Consider the following 18,700-nt stretch of genomic DNA (forward strand, 5'->3'; position numbering starts at 1 on the left):
ATGCAACACCGACATAAGGGATTGTTGCGGTTGTGTTAGAGACTTAGGTAATAAGAAATTGTGATAATTGCTTTGGACCATGATTGGGGTTGTTTTAGTGACAGTAATGCTCAGCAGATCTTTGCAAGATCCTTTTCACAAGTGATGTGAACGGAGTTGCTACCTTCCGTTTGTCTCGCCAGGATTTTTCCATTCACGCACCACACAAACTTCCAGTCATGGTCCCGTTTTCTCTGAACCGCCATCCCAAGAAGTTTCTTTAGGGCTGGGCAAAGGTGTTCGTTCACGTATATCGGTGTTTGAGTTCCAAGTCCGATGTCGTTATTTGCGAGCATGTGCTTTTTAGCCTTTTTGAGAACATCGTCACGTTTGGCGCGTGATTTAAACTGTGCGACTATATTTGACTTGTACCTTACGGGTAGGTACGCGATGACAAGCCTCGAGGTCAGAGCTTGAAATAGGTTCTTCAATTAAACGCCCGATTTCCGACACGATGCTTTCCACGCTTTCCCCTTCTCTGGCCTCGACGCCCTGAATTTCAAGGTTTGAGCTGCGGGAGTACTGTTCCTGCCGGACAATCCGTTTGTCTAGCTCTTCTGTTCGGCGTTCCAAAGCACCATTTCGAGCTCGAAGTGCCTCATTTTCTTTTGTCATTGCTTCGTTTTTCGCGATTTCAGCGTCCAGTTTTGCCTTCAGCTCATCAATGGTTCCATGCGCATGCTCAACGCTTTTTATCAGTTCAATTTGGTCGTTCTTCAGATCACGAATTTCATTTCGGAGTGCACGCTCTACCACTTCCCGCGAGCTTTTTATTTCCTGACGAAGTCCATCTTTGATTTTCGCGATTTCGCTTCGTAGCTCTTCTTTCATTTTTGTAGAATCCTTTGACATGCTTACAGAAACAGGCAATGAACAACAGACAAAATAGAGCAAAGCTTTGTAGCGGCGACAGTAAAAGTACGGAACCAAGGCACCCACAAGTTAGCACTAACCTGCGCAAAGAGGCAGGACAGCGCACTCAGTCGGGGTTCGTTCCAGCTGCCGCCGCCGCCAAGTGAAGCCCCGATGCAGTGGACGTCCACTTTTATAGCTGCTTTATCTCCGGATGCGATGCTGCCGATGACGCAGATTGAAGACTCCGCTGACAGTGACGCCTGGTTGTGTTCCTTGCTCAGTATCCCGCAGCGTAACGGCACGTGCTGGTGCTGGCGTTTACCGGCGCGTTGTGCAGCTTCAGAGGTCAATCTGCGCAAAGAGGCAGGACAGCGCACTCAGTCGGGGTTCGTTCCAGCTGCCGCCGCCGCCAAGTCGTTCCAGGGCGCATTAAGCTGGCCACCCTGGCGCCAGGCACCAAAATGGCTGTCGCCGTGCGCCAGTGGCGTTACTCTTAAGCGTAGCTTATTTAGTGGCCCTGCAAAACGGAAACGGCATCAAGAAGCGCACTCTTACAATTCAGGCCTCCACACAAACCCCTCTGATAGACACCCGAAGCCTACATATATGGGAAGCCCGTCGCAGCTACAGTAGGAGATGGACGAGAGAGAAGCATAATTGGAAGCTCGATATATATATATATATATATATATATATATATATCATCACCAGCCTATCTACGCCCACTGCAGGGCAAAGGCCTCTCCCATTATTCTCCAATTGCCTCGGTCCTGTGCCAACTGTGACCAATTTATCCCCGCAAACTTCTTGACCTCATCTGCCCATCTAACTTTCTGCCGCCCCCTGCAACGCTTGCCTTCTCTAGGGCAAGCTGTTACCCTTAATGACCAGCGGTTATCTTGCCTTCGCATTACATGCCCTGCCCACGTCCATTTCTTCTTCTTAATTTCTACTAATATGTCTTTAACACCAGTTCGCTCCCTGACCCACTCCGCTCTGTTCTTGTCCCTTAATGTTACACCTATCATTTTCCGCTCCATGGCCCGCTGAGTCGTTCTCAATTTAAGTTGAACCCTCTTAGTGAGCCTCCAAGTTTCTGCCCCGTAGGTGAGTACCGGTAAGATGCAGCTGTCATACACTTTCTTCTTCAGCGACAATGGTAGGATGCTATTCATTATCTGAGAATGTCTGCCATATGCACCCCACCCCATTCTGATCCTTCTAATTATCTCTGCCTCATGGTTGGGATCTGGGGTCACAACTTGGCCTAAGTAGATATATTCGCTTACAACTTCCACTGCCTCGCCACCTATCTCAAACCGCTGTGCTGTCCCGAGGTTATTGATCATTACTTTAGTTTTCTGCATATTCATTTTGAGGCCCACGGTTCTACTCTGTTCGCCCAGTGCGGAAAGCATGCTTTGCAATTCGTCCCCCGAGTTATTTAGCAAGGCAACGTCATCAGCAAATCTGAGGTTACCGAGGTATTCTCCATTAACCCTTACTCCCACCTTTACCCAATCCAACGTTCTGAATACTTCTTGTAAACATGCTGTGAATAGCATCGGAGAGATTGTGTCTCCTTGTCTGACACCCTTCCTTATAGGTATTTTACTGCTCTCCCTATGGAGGATGATGGTAGCTGTAGACCCATTGTAGATATCCTCTAGTATTCTTACGTATTGCTCATCTACCCCCTGGTTCCGTAATGCCTGAATGACTGCTAGGGTTTCGACCGAGTCAAATGCTTTCTCATAATCTATGAAGGCTATATATAGGGGTTCAGTATACTCAGCGCACTTCTCTATTACCTGATTGATCGTGTGAATATGGTCCATTGTTGAATATATTCAACAATAAATAAATAAATAAATAAATAAATATATATATATATATATATATATATATATATATATATATATATATATATATATATATATATATATATATATATATTTATATATATATAAAGATATACCGTCTGTCTTGCTGGGGACAATACGGAGAATACAGGTGATCTGTGTGATAGTGAGGTCGTCCGGATCTTCTTCGCTGTCCTCGGATATTCTTTCTTCATGCCATTCCGCATGTGCGCGGCACAGCGTCGGAGAGATTTCTGCCGCCGCCAAATGTCGTAAAAAAGAGAGGCGTTTCCTTGTTGAAGGAGCATCCTTAAAAGCGAAGCTGCACTGCAGAGAGCTAGAATTCGCTATAGCTGCACGTAGAAGAACCAGAAGGAAGAAAAAGCCCAGGCAGCTAAGCAGGCCGAGCCGCTCACATTTTAGATAGAGATATCCGGTTGGCGGCAGTACCAACTAGCAAAGTATCGGCATTATTAGAGTGCCATGTGACGTCAGGAGCAGACGACAGGTCGAATGCGAGTTTTTGTTCATTGAGGGGAAAACCAATGCTGGCTTGTGATTTTATGGTCTTTCTTCTTTCAAATGCTTAAGCTTATAATTTACAGTTTTGTGTAGCGCACGCATTAGCCCTCCTGACGCCCAATTCCTGTACCCCCCCCCACCCCCCCTCCCATGGGCCGTGCCATGTTACAAGGAACATCACGAGCCGCATGCTCACGTGCGCTCGGCATTTTCTTGGTATTTTTTCTGCGTGCGGATGGCGCAACCAAGAGCTTAAACAGCTCTGCTGCTGAAAACTGGCACAGCTCGCACTAGTGGTGCAAGGCCATGACGAAACAGCAGAGCTGGCAGCTCCTTCTCCTTCGTCAGAGGCCCGGCTGTTGCACATCGCATGGATTTTCGAATTTGCCGCTGAAGCTTCTCCATGACTGGCAGGCCCGAATCGTTTTAAAAAGTCCGCAGGCTTTCATATCTCTCCCAAAATAGACCGCGTCAGCACGCGCTAGAACCCGCGGCAACCGGCTTTGCGAACTCGGCGTCTGTTCTCCCCACCTCATGTGCGAACGCACGTGAACGGAAAGGAGAAACGCACGCCACAGATCACCCCGCGAACTCTGGGCGGTGTTCTCGAAGGTCGCGTTTGCCGCCGCCGGGCCCTCCTCACCAGGCGCATGCTCATGTGCGCTCGGAATTTTATGCAGAAATGCATTATAGTCGGGGGTTGTCGTGCGTCCCTTGGCCGGCGTGCGCAGCGTGTCTGATGATGATTGTGGCATGATGCTCATAGGGATTGGCCAACCAAACAATCCATCACGAGATAGCTTCGCATTCAACCGCCATCGTCATCTTCCCGTAGGGGAACCGCTGAAGAAGAAGATTGAGAAGAAGACAAAGCTGCCAAGAGGAGGGCTGCGTGAGTTTTGGCTACCGTTATCCTCCTCGGCCGGCGCATCTTCCCGATCTGAACCCGGTCGAAGAGCGGCTCATCGCGCCTCGACTCCCCTTCATGAGCATCAGGCGGCTGACTCGAGGCAACGGGCAGTTTGGAATCAAGGGACAGGCGGTGAACGTGCCCATCGACGTATCGAAGGTTGTGCGGTGCCTTCCTCGCATGGTACCCGAGGACGTTGCGTTCGACGTTCGCATCAAGCGGAGGCTGATGAGTCCGGCAACGTACAAGCGCGGGTTGGTGAAGCGCGGCAACATCCTGGCTTGGCTCAAGCACCTGGAACACACCCCATTGTATCGCGCCATCAACGTTCGGGTCGATTGGAGTAGGCTCAATCACTTCGATGACGGCGGCGAACGAGAGGAACCGCAGGAAGACGACGTCGATGATGCTGACGGTGAGTTCGAAACGATTCCCGACGACTTTGACGTGAACGATCCTCTGCAGTTGGCGGTTGCGTTCAACGCGGTCTCGAAGACGCTTCTCTATAACGAAGCGGGAATGACGGGTGTGGGAAAAGAAAAAAATAAATGATTACGCTCACACTCTCGCCTCTCTCTTCGCCATAAATCGCATCACACTCATCGGTGCACCCAATGCATTTCTGCACACTCACAATCCCCCTCGGGGAGGTACGGGGATTTTTTTCCTTGGTATTTGTTGGGAGTTTCGCACGTGGGCCATGCCCACGCGCAACCCTGGATGACGGGGTTGTACACGAGCCTTTATACCGTGTGTTGCGCAGTGACGTAGGGGCTTGACGGGCGCCTGTGAGGCTCGCCGGAGCAATGACTATAGTCAAGAAGCGAAGCCAGCGCGAAGCTATACACAGCTGCGCCAGGGGTTGCTAGGCAAAGCGAGGTTGACGTCTTCGCTCCGCTAGCTTTTTTTTGTGCGACGGACGGATAACGCCTGGCTTAAACAACTCTGCTGTTAAAGCATATCGCGCTAGGACCCCACGATACCGTGAATGACCTCATCAAGGCTAATCTCACAGCCCAACAGCAACGCCTCGCTACAACCCCGAATGGTCGGATATGGCTCGTTCGACTTGGGCACTCGATGCAGCAACAGTCAAGCCTCAAAGATATAAAACATGCCAAGCAATATCCGAGACAAAATAAAGAGAGGCATCCCTGCCCAGTAATATATACACCCGCATATCACAAGTGCATGGAAAGGCCCAAGCGCAAAGCTACAACGAATGTCGCAACCAATGATCAAACGGTATACACGGACGCGCAGATCGCCCTCGTGCGCACGCCATCACGACCGTTGTTACCAACCTTCAAAACTCTATTGCGAGCCTCACACTCCCGTACATGACCACATTGGAAGCGGAAGAAACTGGCATAGCACTTACCATCGCGCACGCGTATTCCGGTTTCGGCGATGCATCACCCACGAAAGGGAGAAAAGGAGGAGTGCGAGAGGGAAAGGCGAAGGGTTGCGGGGCTGTTCTGCCGGCGCACACACTCCCCGCTCTTGGCCCGGCGGTCGGCCGGCAGTGAATACCGAAGCGTGCACCCTTTTCGCTTGCGCCAACCGGCAAGTGTTTCAGTTGCGCGTTGGATTTCGCCTTCTGGGACGGCTGCGCTGTGATTCAACCACACTCCTAGATCTGGATATTTTAACTAAGTTAAAAGTGCTTCGCCTGCGCCTGTGTTGGATTTCGCGTCCCCTTGTGATGACCGCCGCTGTGCATTTCAAAGTGCTTCAACCGGGTCGTTTGATTAAGTTTTACGCTGCAACAGTGTTCTAGGTAATATTACCTAAATACTTTGTCATCCGTGCTGTTTTGCAATCGCAGTGTAGCGTTCGAAAATTGTCGCGTGAACGGTTGCTACGCAAGCGTGCATCCACAGTTCACCCTGTGATCGGCCGCCGCTGTGAAAGTCAACCTTTATTATGAATGAATTCCTGGAGTGTGACAAATAGACATTTAGCCTAATGCCCCATAAAGTTGGACCTAAGTCACGCTGGGAATACGCGATAAGTATAATCACTTGTAGCCCACCTTGAACATGTTGGTACTCAGATTTTCTGACGATTGCTTTCAACCTTGTCACGATGGTTGCACTTTGTGCCCTGCTGCTTCTTATGCGATCGCACAAACAACCGGGTTGCTTGTTTTGTTTTTTTCTTTATCGTATCTAGCGCTCCGCCCAGACGAAACGGCAGTTGGCACTAAAGTTTTGCCCAGGCAGAATTAGAACTGTCAAATACTCCTGCTCTGATCTTCACCTCTGACACGCAGGACTACCTTTGCACCGGCTCCTCTTCGCGATCGTGTGTTCACGGGTCTTTTTCTTTTTTGCTTGCAAGCCCCAATGGTGCTACCCACATTTATTTGCGAGTTGGACTATGAAGCCTCCACTGATGACTTACGTTTGTCCACACACACTGACCAAAACAAGCTACAAGGGGCTTTGGTATCCAGTATTCTTACGCTGGAGCATGCTTCAAGGCATGTGATCACAAAAGCACTTAAGTTTACAGCAAATACAGGTTCTCAAATTGACTGAAAAACTGAAACATAACATTAAGCCTTATAAATATTTACCTAGTACGTGTGCTAGTTCTGCATCAATTGCTAAAAAAAAAAACCACAACACATGCTAATGAACTGATCATGAAAAAGTGCCGTAGTGAATAGTGAATCTGTCTGCTGAAAACAATTTTTTAATAAAACTACAGATTTGAATATAGATTACATGTTGCAATGTATGGGCATATGAAACAGCAGAAACGAAGTCCCAAAGCTCGAAAATTTATTAAATGCTTTATAACCTCAAATATACATACAACATTTTACGTGCCCATCACGGTTTAGGCCAGGAACATCTTGGCTCAAAACTTTCCACAATTTCTCAGTCAGCACCTGCAACACCAAAAGAAACAAATGAACGCTTCCTTTTACAACCACACCACAAACGTCAAGTGAATCTAAATTCACAATTGATGGTGTATTTTCTCCCATATATGGCTACATTAATATGTACACAAAAGTTAGTTTAGCCTGCTTTTGAACTATTCTAACTGCTTATTCTGAATTTTTTTTCCACGTGACACCAGAGATCCTTTGCTAATGCAGTCTTGTGTCTAAAACCTGCTTTAGTCCCTTCACACCAAACGGTATTTTTGACTTTTTTGAGAATTTGTACAAGGCCAAATAATGGCTTACACTAGTAGGATTAAAGTTCTGAGCTAGACTGCTTTGATCTCTGATCTCGTTAACAACCTTTCCCAATAGCTAAGCAGGTGCTTACAGTGTATCTGACAGAACAGCTGTCACGCAATGGCCATACAGGACAACTGGGTCAGTTTATCAGTCCGAAATTATATGAGGGGGCACTAGGCTGAGCCCCGCTCATCGCACCACTGCTGCAAAAACAAAGTTGAAAAAGATTCTATTTCGGGGGTTGTAGGTGCCGAGGCCACTCTTGGGCTATGAAGCGCGACACAGTGCTAGGTTCGATTCACGTTAATCCTGACATTTGGCTATCTTAACTCGCACTGAAATCTCCACACACGGGCGTTTTCGATTTTTTTTTGCCTTCACTAAAAAAAAGGAAAAGAAAAAAGTCCTTGGGCTCAGCTGCACAATGCTTTAGGAACTGCGGCTGCTGCTCAGGCACAAGTTGGAGCCATTACTTGACTAGGCACAAATCCTCAAGAGTTGAAAACTGATTTTAGCGCAAAGCGGCAAAACAGCACTTTATTAAAAACAAGAGAAGTGGGAAAGACCTTATAACGACACTCGCTAAAGAACGACCTCTTTGAATAAACAGTGTCACTTTGTAAATCGTCAATGCCTGGATAGCATATCCTTCATGCACGAGTATACTTAGTTGCTCCTTTAGACCAACAACGATGGGCAGAAGAAGTCAGGCTGCTGCCTTGCACGCCTTGTACTTGCTGCTTCGACTTAATATTACCGTAAGTTAGGAGCCATGTATCTGAAATACCCATCTGTTTGATGCTTTGAACGTGCCATGTAGGTGTTGCCGTGCAGTAATCCTCATTGGACGATGAGAACGAATGCAAATTAGATGACTCACGAGCGAAAAATGACGTTACCAAAGTTGATCAGTTCGCTACTCTGGCACCGCTTTACCATTGAGCCAATGCTGTGGACTTGTTTGTAAACAACCTGTAATTTCTCTGCGCCACGTAACATCATTGATAGTGGTTGCCGACTGAAGTAGCGTAGAAAACCGGGCTAGTTGGTGCAGATTCATCTTCGCAGCGCACAAATAACGGGACAAAAAGGAGGATAACACTGGACAACCACTGAACGAAAACTGAATTTTTATTGAAGAGACAAATATAAAGCCATCGAAGGTATAAAACAAAGATAAAAAACATGACACATGAACCCACTATAAGCAACTGTACAGCTCTCAAGTACTGCTCTCTTCAAGATACGCCAATTCTGCATCTAAAAGTGCTAAAGACGAGCGCTAACACACGAAGCAGACATTTTTCGAATTTTATGTGCTTCCACTATACTTCCCTCACCTTTTGTTCATCGTGCGAGAACAGTACCGTTGTATCATGAAGAAAAAGCGTACAACCACAATCTTTGCAATGGGTGGGAAGAGGGCCAGAAGGCACTCAGTGAACTGGCCAACATCAAAGCGACCACAATTAAAAGGAATGCAATAAACCACATTTAATCTACAAGGAACAAACTGTTTCTCATGTTTCACACCACAGCTGTTTGCTCGGCCCTTATTACTAATATTCTTTTCGATGGCGGGACAGATGCACTTTAACTTAATTTTGGCTGAAAACACCACATTGATGTTATATCTGCTCCCCATTTCTTTCAAGCGGTGAGATACATCGTGCAGGTACGAGATTACAACTATCTTTTCCTTCACAACATCACAAGCAGGAGACAAGTTTTCTTCACCAAATCCAACAACTGAAGACAGGCCGACCCAATGACTCCGTCACCATAGCCAGCATTTTTGGGTCCAACTAACTGTTCACCAAAGCTAGACTCAATTAGGTGAAAACAAGACTGAAAACAAAACAAGATGGCTGACCTGAGGCAGTTGACAACAATCCCATATTTTGCAATCCTAGAACGTGCTGATGAAGAGTTCAGTAAAGGCTTCTTCGATCGCGGGCTATAGAGCCAACATACATGATTCTGCTCGAATTTTAACAACAGGTCCAAAAACTGGATTGTTCTTTGGTTTAGCGCCTTGGACATAAAGGTCAGCCTAAATGCTTGACGTTTGAATGCTTTTAAAATGTCCACCATTTTTCTTGTAGGGTCATAGTTTCCACAAAGTACTAGGTAATCGTCAACATACCCGAAAGTTTTAATTGCCAAACCCTCCAAGTCACGTTCCAATACACGGTCAACATGAGCCAAGAAATGTCACTAACAAGGTGAGGAACTTTAGAACGTCTACAGATTCCAGATCTCTACACATAGACACTGTCACACCATCCTACAAAAGTTGATGCTAAGTAGAAACGCAGAAGCTCCAAAAAGGATTCCACGGAAATCCCGCAACTTTGCATAAACTTAACCTCGCCGTTGTAGACGGTGATACATTCTTTCATAGAGACCAAAACTTGTTCATGCGGAAGGGAGTAGAAAAGGTTTTCAGCGTCAATGCTGAAAGCAGAGCACCAGCCTGGATTACTGCGCGCACAGTAACCTCATTTGCGCGCTGTGAAGATGAAGAGGCTTGCGCAGCGTGCCCTATCCTGGTCTTCTTGCACTGCAACATCTGCTACCTCAAACACGGAGCTGCGCAGTGGACGCCAGGTCGGCACAAAATTTTGGCACTCGATGGAGCCCTCTTGCCCACTATGCCACTTATGGTCGTCTCCCATCCCTGCGACCGCAGCACCTTCTGCGGCACTGACGTTGATGACTGGATAAGCACCTACGAGAGTGCGAGCGCTCATAACAGATGGGACGCAACCTTGGGGCTGGCCAATGTAATATTTTATCTCAAGGGCCTAGCCAGACTATTGTTGGTTTGAGACACACGAAGGCAGACCTGACAAGCTGGGAAACCTGCAAATTGACATTACGTGAGCTGTTCGGAAAGCTTGTTGGCCACCAACTAGCCGCGAAGGAACTTTCTTCCCATGCCAAAACCTCGATGGAGTCATCCGTCGCCTATATTCAGGATGGTGTTGCTCTGTGTCACAAGATAGATGCCGACACGTCAGAAAATGGCAAAGTAGTCCATGTGCAGAAAGGGATTGCTGATGGCGCTTTCAACCTGCTTGCTTATAAAAGGACTGCACCACCACAGACGGCATCATTACAGAGTGCAGACCGTTTAAACATCTTGAAAAGGGCCTCGCAGCCCCTGGAAAATGTTTCTTTGGTTATCAACGTAACTAGTTGATGCATTTCCTTTTGTCATTCCCCCCCACTGTAATGCCAAAAGGCGCTGTGGGTACCAAATAAAGAAAGAAAGAAACAAGCGAAAGCTCACTGTATTGCCCCACAGTTCACTCGACTGCCTAACACGGCTCCCACATCCTATTACGAGTATACCACTCCACTGGAATAAGCCCTTCTTTGTTCGATGACTTAATTAAAATAGTACGCCGTGAGCTGGAGGCTACGGCTACGGCTGCCCTACTAGCCCTGACCGGTGAATGAACATCACCTTCCATCTCCCTAATCCATGCGATATACAGCAAGACCTCGCAAGCCACACCATTCCACGCATTTGCTCTGTAGCTCACCCGAAAAACGCTTTCACTGTTCCTCGTGTCTTAACTGGTCCCCACCAATATGCCCCACGCCATTTTCAGACACAAAATTCCGAAGAGTGGAGTACTCCTCAAAACAAGCCAATATGCTTCCACTGCTGTCATGGTGGGCATGTGGCCCGCTACAGCTTTCGACATTGCTACGCTAAGCCTTCACCTCACCACAAGACTAATCAATGCAGCTCAAGGAGGTAATACTGCACCTGTGACCTGGACGACAGATCTTCTATTAACCAAGGAGTCTAAGCCCAATTTACTAGACGTTACTGTTGATGGTGTTGCAGCCCAGGCTCTCACTGACACAAATGCTCACATCTCTGTAATCAGCTTAACCCTCCGCTGGCATCTCCGCAAAGTTCTGACGCCACCCATGCAAACATTTGTTCGAGTTGCCAATGAGAGCACACCTTCAATTGCCGGAATGCGTACCGCCTGAATATGGATTGCCGACCACGATAGTGTCGTTCTCTTCACCGTCCTTGAAAAATGCCCCAATGACATTATCCTCGGCGTCGATTTTTTCTCGAACCGCTCTCATTGACTGTTCTGCGGGACTTCTCTCTTTTGAATTTCCTTGTGCCAAAAATGCTCAAAAGCACCGTTGTCGTTCCACAGATTATGTCCATTTGCTGTCAAATGCTGTAACATACATGCCCCTGTGATCAAGCCCACCTGTTTCTCACAGTTATTTCTCACCAGATTGTTCGACAAGCTGAGCGGAAGCTACTACAAGCACGTATCCTTGAGTGCCGCCAGAAGCTACGAGCTTTGGAGAAGCAAACCTTCTTTGCACGCCGGCAACTTGAGTATCTTATTCCTGAGGACTTCCCAGATGTGCAGCTGCACGCAAACTTCACCGCTAGTATGGGAGAAGGCCGTCATAGAACGTCGCAAGAGAGGAAACTGCAAGCACTCCAGCCGGACGTGCCACAATGCACCCAAGAGGTCATCAACCTATCTCCGTACACACCGGACGAAGAGGAGGCTAAGGTTTTGTCCCATGGTGTGAATTTTAACACGGAAGCACCCCCGGAGCCAGGAAAGGTGATTTGTGCGGTCGAACGCGCGGTCAGCCAGCTTCCCTCTGAAGTACGGCAAGAAGCGCGCACCCGTGCTATTGGTGTGCTCTCTGGTTTGCTAAGACATTGTGCAAGACTGCATTTATCGGTAGCGGAGAGGCAAGCCATCAGGAGCCTGCGGAATAACAGCAGTATCGCAATCCTTCCTGCTGACAAAGGCAATGCCACGGTCTTGCTAGATAGCAATGACTACCACAAGAAGATGTTGGCCCTTCTCGAAGACCAGCAGACATACTCTCCTCTAGCCCGTGACCCAACTAGCAGGTTACAGTCCAAGCTTCAAGAACTGCTAACCAGGCTTTTCAAGCTAGTCCCTCCGCACCAGAAGGGCCTCTACTACAGGTTACTGTGCATGAACGGTTCAGCCCCGGCAATCTACGGTCTGCCTAAAATCCACAAGCCTGGCGTTCCTCTTCGGCCTATCGTCGACTTATTGAGGTCACCGCTCTACCGACTATCAGGCTACCTTCACCAAGTGTTGAGCCCTCTAGCCGGTAAGACGCCCACGCACGTCGGAAACTCGTCCTCTTTTGTTTCGAAGCTGAAGGACGTAACTCTAACTGAAGACGACGTCATGGTTTCGTTCGACGTCAAGTCTCTTTTCACTAGTGTCCCAGTGGATCTGGCAGTAGCCACGTGCGAAGAATCACTAAACGCGGACATTAGTCTTCCCGATCGCACTCCCTTTCACGTCCCCGAGCTCTGTGAGTTGCTTATGTTTTGTCTGAGCAACACCTATTTTTCTTACGGGGGAAGCCTCTATCAGCAGACCCATGGCACGGCAATGGGTGCATCAATATCAGTTACTACGGCCAATCTAGTTATGGAGGCTTTAGAGGGGAAGGTAGTGGCAACCTTCACACCGGCACCGAGGTTTTTTTGCCGCTATGTCGACGACAGTTTTTGTATTTTAAAAAAGCAAGATGTCCCATGTCTTCTGGACAGCCTCAACGCCCAGAATGTGCATATACAGTTCACCGTGGAGTTCGAGCAAGGCAACATGCTTCCCTTTCTTGGATGTTCTTGTTCGCCGCGATGCGGGCGCTCTCTCCTTCTCAGTGTACAGGAAGCGCACACACACGGGTCGTTACTCCAGTTTTGAATCTTGCCACCCTCTCGGCCACAAGACATCCGTTGTGTCGTCCTTGATAAAGCGCGCCGTACGCATCTGCTCAGATGACAGTGCACTGAAACGTGAATTAGGAACGATTCGCCGCGAAGTAATCGCCAATGGCTATCCTAAGCGACTTATTTGCCGAACCAAGAATAAGGTACTACAGCCAAGAATGGCCAACAACAGGACATTACGAGCACGTGCAGCCATCCCCTACATCCCAGGAATAAGCGAAGCATTGTCGCGCGTCTTTTCAAAATACGACATGCGCATTGCCCATGTACCGACCAGCGAGCTCCGCGACGACTGAAAGAGCACCAACGTGATGTAAGAAATCATAACCACATGACGAATGCCATTGCCATTGCGGAGCACGCGCACAAACATTCCCACAAGATTGACTAGCAGAACACCGCAATTTTAGCTAAGGAAAAGAACACATCATCTTGGCGTCTGCTAGAGTCACTTTTTATCCAATCAACGCCAGCCACAATGAACCGGACGGATGGGACTTTGCCTCCCGTCTACGCATGCTCTCTACGTCATGTGCTGCCTATATAATTGACGACGATGGCTTGTCTTACGTAGTGAACAAGGAACCCGTATGTGGTTCCGAAACGTCAATATATTTTTATTCTTGGTCAGTGTTCGCTTTTCTTTTGCAAGTTATTATATGGTCTTCCCTATTACAGACGCGCTGCTTCTGTGAAACGTCACTCTGCCACACATCATCATTACTGTGGTAGAGAACCAAACCTGCCTTCCCTTTCAGTTTTTCAACTTCAGTTTCACACGTCAAGTCCTTCCCAAGGGGATTTCGCTTGCAATGCTGTGCCCTTTCTGCCATGAATGCTAGCACCCCTGCAGATTTACCTCCTGCAGTGCAGGCGTCCCATCAAGCACCATCAATCAAGGCAGTGGCTGCTTCAGACCTCCCACCGGATCATACCGCCGATCTCCTTCGTCTTCTGGATTCCTGCAAGGACATCTTCGACTTAGTCAACCATCCACCAACCCAAACTTCTGCAGTCACCCATCATATCAACACCAACGATGCTTCACCAGTGTACAGGTGGCCCTATTGCGTATCACTTGCTGAACGACTCGTCATCCAAAAGGTAAAAAAAATGCTCAGTAAGGATACAGTCGAACCATCTTCCAGTCTGTGGGTGTCGCCAGTCGTATTGGTCAGAGAAAAAGATGGGACGTAGTGCTTCTAGATGGATTATGCAAACTTAACTATTATGAAGGAAGGCCTTATACAGTGGGATCTCATTGATACAATTCTGCATAATACGTTTTTCTTTTCATTCCAAGCCAAAATCCCTTTGAAATAATGCATTTTCGTGCAATTTATAGGATAACATTTTTGCCAGAAATTGGATAATACGATCACGAAATTGAACCTTGACCATTTTTAGAAACCTTACATTTATGCTCCGGTATACTAGCTCAAACCCCATGTCAACAACCCATGACCTGCATGGCAGCGCCGGTTCTGCGACAAGAACACTGCTGCCGGGCGTGGGCGCTCTGTTCAATGAGGATGATATGTGAGGCGAGGCACTGTGCCATCTAGTGAAACATATCATAATCATAGAGTTTCTCACTTTTATCATAATCGAAGAAGAAGGTTCCAATGCTCTTGGCAGTCGACGACTTCCCTCCCCAACTTCTCGCCATGCTCTGTGCTTCCCGCTCCGTTCTTTGTTCTCTTTCTGCGCTGTTCCTGTGTTCGGTGGTGTTGATTATGAGGCTTTTTTTGTTCTGGTTCTATTTGACTAGTCTTGTTCTCCTTAGGCTGCCTTGTTGCTGTGCGGGGTGTGCTGCCAGGCTTGTGGCAATGTCGAGGAAACGGAAGGCACTCAGTATAAAAAGAAAAAGTGGAAATTGTACAGAAATTGGAAGAAAATCCGAAGAGGAAATGCGTGGATTTGGAACACAAGCTCGGTTTGCCAGTGTCAACGCTCAACACTATTGCCGGTCAGCAAGAGGAACTTCAAAAGAATGTGCAAGTTTCCGGCCCTGATGCGAAACAAGCACAAGGTGCGAAGCATGACCAAATGGAAGACATCCTGCTCACATGGTGGGAGGAAGTTAGAGCGGCAGGATGAACGCCGATAGGACAGTACTACGCGAAAAAGTTGACAACACTGCGCTCTCCTTGGGCATTGAGGACTCCAAAGCGTCTGGTGGCTGGCTTCACCAATTCAAGGCACAACGTGAAGTGTCATACAGAACAGCATCCACGCAAGTGAAAAATACCAGCAGCTTTTTTTTGTTTTTTTTTTACATTTCCGGAGAATTTTCTCCCAGACTTCGAAAAGAAAGTGCAGCACAAATTTACCAGCTACTCCACTGTTGCTCAATAAAATTGAGTTGCTGACGGAGAATGCAGATTTTTCTCCTTTTTTTTTTAACAAACTCTTTGGATAATACGATTTTCACACAATGCTTTTTATTTCCCGGTTCCCCTGAAAAACGTATCAACGATATTTCACTGTACATGATACATAGACAAGATGTGGCTGGCAACTTGTGAAGGGAGGTAACTTCGTGCAACCAAAGCCTGATAAGTCATGCTAATTCCTCCTATATTTCAATATGGTCTAACACCAGCTACCCCACTTCGGCAGAGCCAGTGGGGAACATTTCAACACTACTGTCACTGTGTACTGCAGAACGAACATCCATCGCGCATTTAAAAACCCTGCATACGAATCTGCATCACGCAAAGTTGTTCTATGGCCACTGAATGTCCTCGCTGAAAATCAAGGAAGCGTCCTCACCGACGCGCTTTGGCGTCGTCTATCAGCGGATTCGTATGTATACAAGCGTTTACAGCTAGAACGGTATATATATTACTACGCCCTTCAAGCACATGTCGGCAAAATGCGATTACTTCGCCGCGTTCGCAGGATTGAGCCGCACAGTAGAGAACACAGTCGTAGCATACTAGCAGGAATGAACGCATCGTACGGCTTCTTCCACGTTTCGTCACCCCGTGACTACAGTTTACCTCAACACCAATTTATAACGTACGCCCTTAAAGAGCTTACACTCTAAAAAGCGCTACAACCTTTCTGGTAACCTTGAGTGAATGTAGATGCGTAGCCACCGCGCACATCACGTCGTAGCTAGCGCCGACTTCAATGCGAACGCGGTCGTCGACGCGGCTACGTGAACGTACCGCTGACAGCCTCAAGGAAAGTGTATTTGGGGGCTCTAGAACAACGTATTTAAGTTTAGCCCATGTTTGCGAATAACAAATGATTCCTTCAGTGCTTTAGTTACATTGTCATTCAGAATCTGCCTAGCCAGTTATGTCCAACATACGGAGAGCGCACGGCGTTTGCAGTACACGGACAGGTATATAATTACCCGTCCCTCTTGACACCAGCCCTTAAAAAATATCTTACCTTTCGTTTATGACGCAAAAAGATGCAGAGGAGAAAGCAGCAGGTTTCGTTATCTACAAGAAATCGATGCTGGCTTGCGCTTTGAAACTCGTACACAACAGGCAAGTGGCTTCGGCTTGACGTGGCTTGACCAGTGTTGCTTTTGCCTTGCGCAAAATTAAATCTACTAAAATCCTCTGTTACACAACTTTTATACTCTGTTACCTCCGCAAATAACAGAACACGAGCGGCTGTATTTAGCCGGTCGTGTGACAGAGTTTTTTAGTTGAATTAAGTTTGCACAAGGCAAAAGCAACACTGGTCAAGCCACGTCAAGCCGAAGCCACTTGCCGGTTGTGTACGAGTTTCAAAGCGCAAGCCAGCATCGATTTCTTGTAGATAACGAAACCTGCTGCTTTCTCCTCGGCATCTTTTTGCGTCATAAGCGAAAAGTAAGATATTTTTTAAGGGCTGGTGTCAAGAGGGACGGGTAATTATATACCTGTCCGTGTACTGCAAACGCCGTGCGCTCTCCGTATGTTGGACATAACTGGCTAGGCACATTCTGAATGACAATGTAACTAAAGCACTCAAGGAATCATTTGTTATTCGCAAACATGGGCTAAATTTAATACGTTGTTCTAGAGCCCCCAAATACACTTTCCTTGAGGCTGTCAGCGGTACACGTAGCCGCGTCGACGACCGCGTTCGCATTGAAGTTGGCGCTAGCTACGACGTGATGTGCGCGGTGGCTACGCTTCTACATTCACTCAAGGTTACCAGAAAGGTTGTAGCGCTTTTTAGAGTGTAAGCTCTTTAAGGGCGTGCGTTATAAATTGGTGTTGAGGTAAACTGTAGTCACGGGGTGACGAAACGTAGAAGAAGCCGTACGATGCGTTCATTCCTGCTAGTATGCTACGACTGTGTTCTCTACTGTGCGGCTCAATCCTGCGAACGCGGCGAAGTAATCGCATTTTGCCGACATGTGCTTGAAGGGCGTAGTAATATATTTACCGTTCTTGCTGTAAACGCTTGTATACATACGAATCCGCTGATAGACGACGCCAAAGCGCGTCGGTGAGGACGCTTCCTTGACATTCAGCGAGGACATTCAGTGGCCATAGAACAACTTTGCGCGATGCAGCTTCGTATGCAGGGTTTTTAAATGCGCGATGGAGGTTCGTTCTGCAGTACACAGTGACAGTAGTGTTGAAACGTTCCCCACTGGCTCTGCCGAAGTGGGGTAGCTGGTGTTAGACCATATTGAAATATAGGAGGAATTAGCATGAGTAATCAGGCTTTGGTTGCACGAAGTTACCTCCCTTCACAAGTTGCCAGCCACATCTTTTCTATGTATCATGTACAGTGAAATCTCGTTGATACGTTTTTCAGGGGAACCGGGAAATAAAAAGCATTATGTGAAAATCGTATTATCCAAAGAGTTTGTTAAAAAAAAGGAGAAAAATCTGCATTCTCCGTCAGCAACTCAATTTTATTGAGCAACAGTGGAGTAGCTGGTAAATTTGTGCTGCACTTTCTTTTCGAAGTCTGGGAGAAAATTCTCCGGAAATGTAAAAATAAAAAAAAAAAAGCTGCTGGTATTTTTCACTTGCACGGATGCTGTTCTGTATGACACTTCACGTTGTGCCTTGAATTGGTGAAGCCAGCCACCAGACGCTTTGGAGTCCTCAATGCCCAAGGAGAGCGCAGTGTTGTCAACTTTTTCGCGTAGTACTGACCTATCGGCGTTCATCCTGCCGCTCTAACTTCCTCCCACCATGTGAGCAGGATGTCTTCCATTTGGTCATGCTTCGCACCTTGTGCTTGTTTCGCATCAGGGCCGGAAACTTGCACATTCTTTTGAAGTTCCTCTTGCTGACCGGCAATAGTGTTGAGCGTTGACACTGGCAAACCGAGCTTGTGTTCCAAATCCACGCATTTCCTGTTCGGGTTTTCTTCCAATTTCTGTACAATTTCCACTTTTTCTTTTTATACTGAGTGCCTTCCGTTTCCTCGACATTGCCACAGGCCTGGCAGCACACCCCGCACAGCAACAAGGCAGCCTAAGGAGAACAAGACTAGTCAAATAGAACCAGAACAAAAATAGCCTCATAAGCAACACCACAGAACACAGGAACAGCGCA

General features: G+C 47.4%; 1 long non-coding RNA gene across 1 annotated transcript; it reads right to left on the reverse strand.

Moving 5' to 3' along the window:
• Positions 1-6,829: 6,829 nt before the first annotated feature.
• LOC144141002 (uncharacterized) lies at positions 6,830-16,777 on the reverse strand. The gene is made up of 3 exons (XR_013316415.1): positions 16,578-16,777; positions 14,032-14,134; positions 6,830-7,087 (listed from the first exon to the last, which is right to left on the reverse strand). It is a non-coding gene; the product is annotated as an uncharacterized LOC144141002 (long non-coding RNA).
• Between the last annotated feature and the right edge of the window lie 1,923 nt (positions 16,778-18,700).

Source organism: Haemaphysalis longicornis, unplaced genomic scaffold, assembly GCF_048455015.1.
Source record: "Haemaphysalis longicornis isolate Haplotype H1 unplaced genomic scaffold, Haemaphysalis longicornis Haplotype H1 scaffold_589, whole genome shotgun sequence".
NCBI lineage: Eukaryota > Metazoa > Arthropoda > Arachnida > Ixodida > Ixodidae > Haemaphysalis > Haemaphysalis longicornis.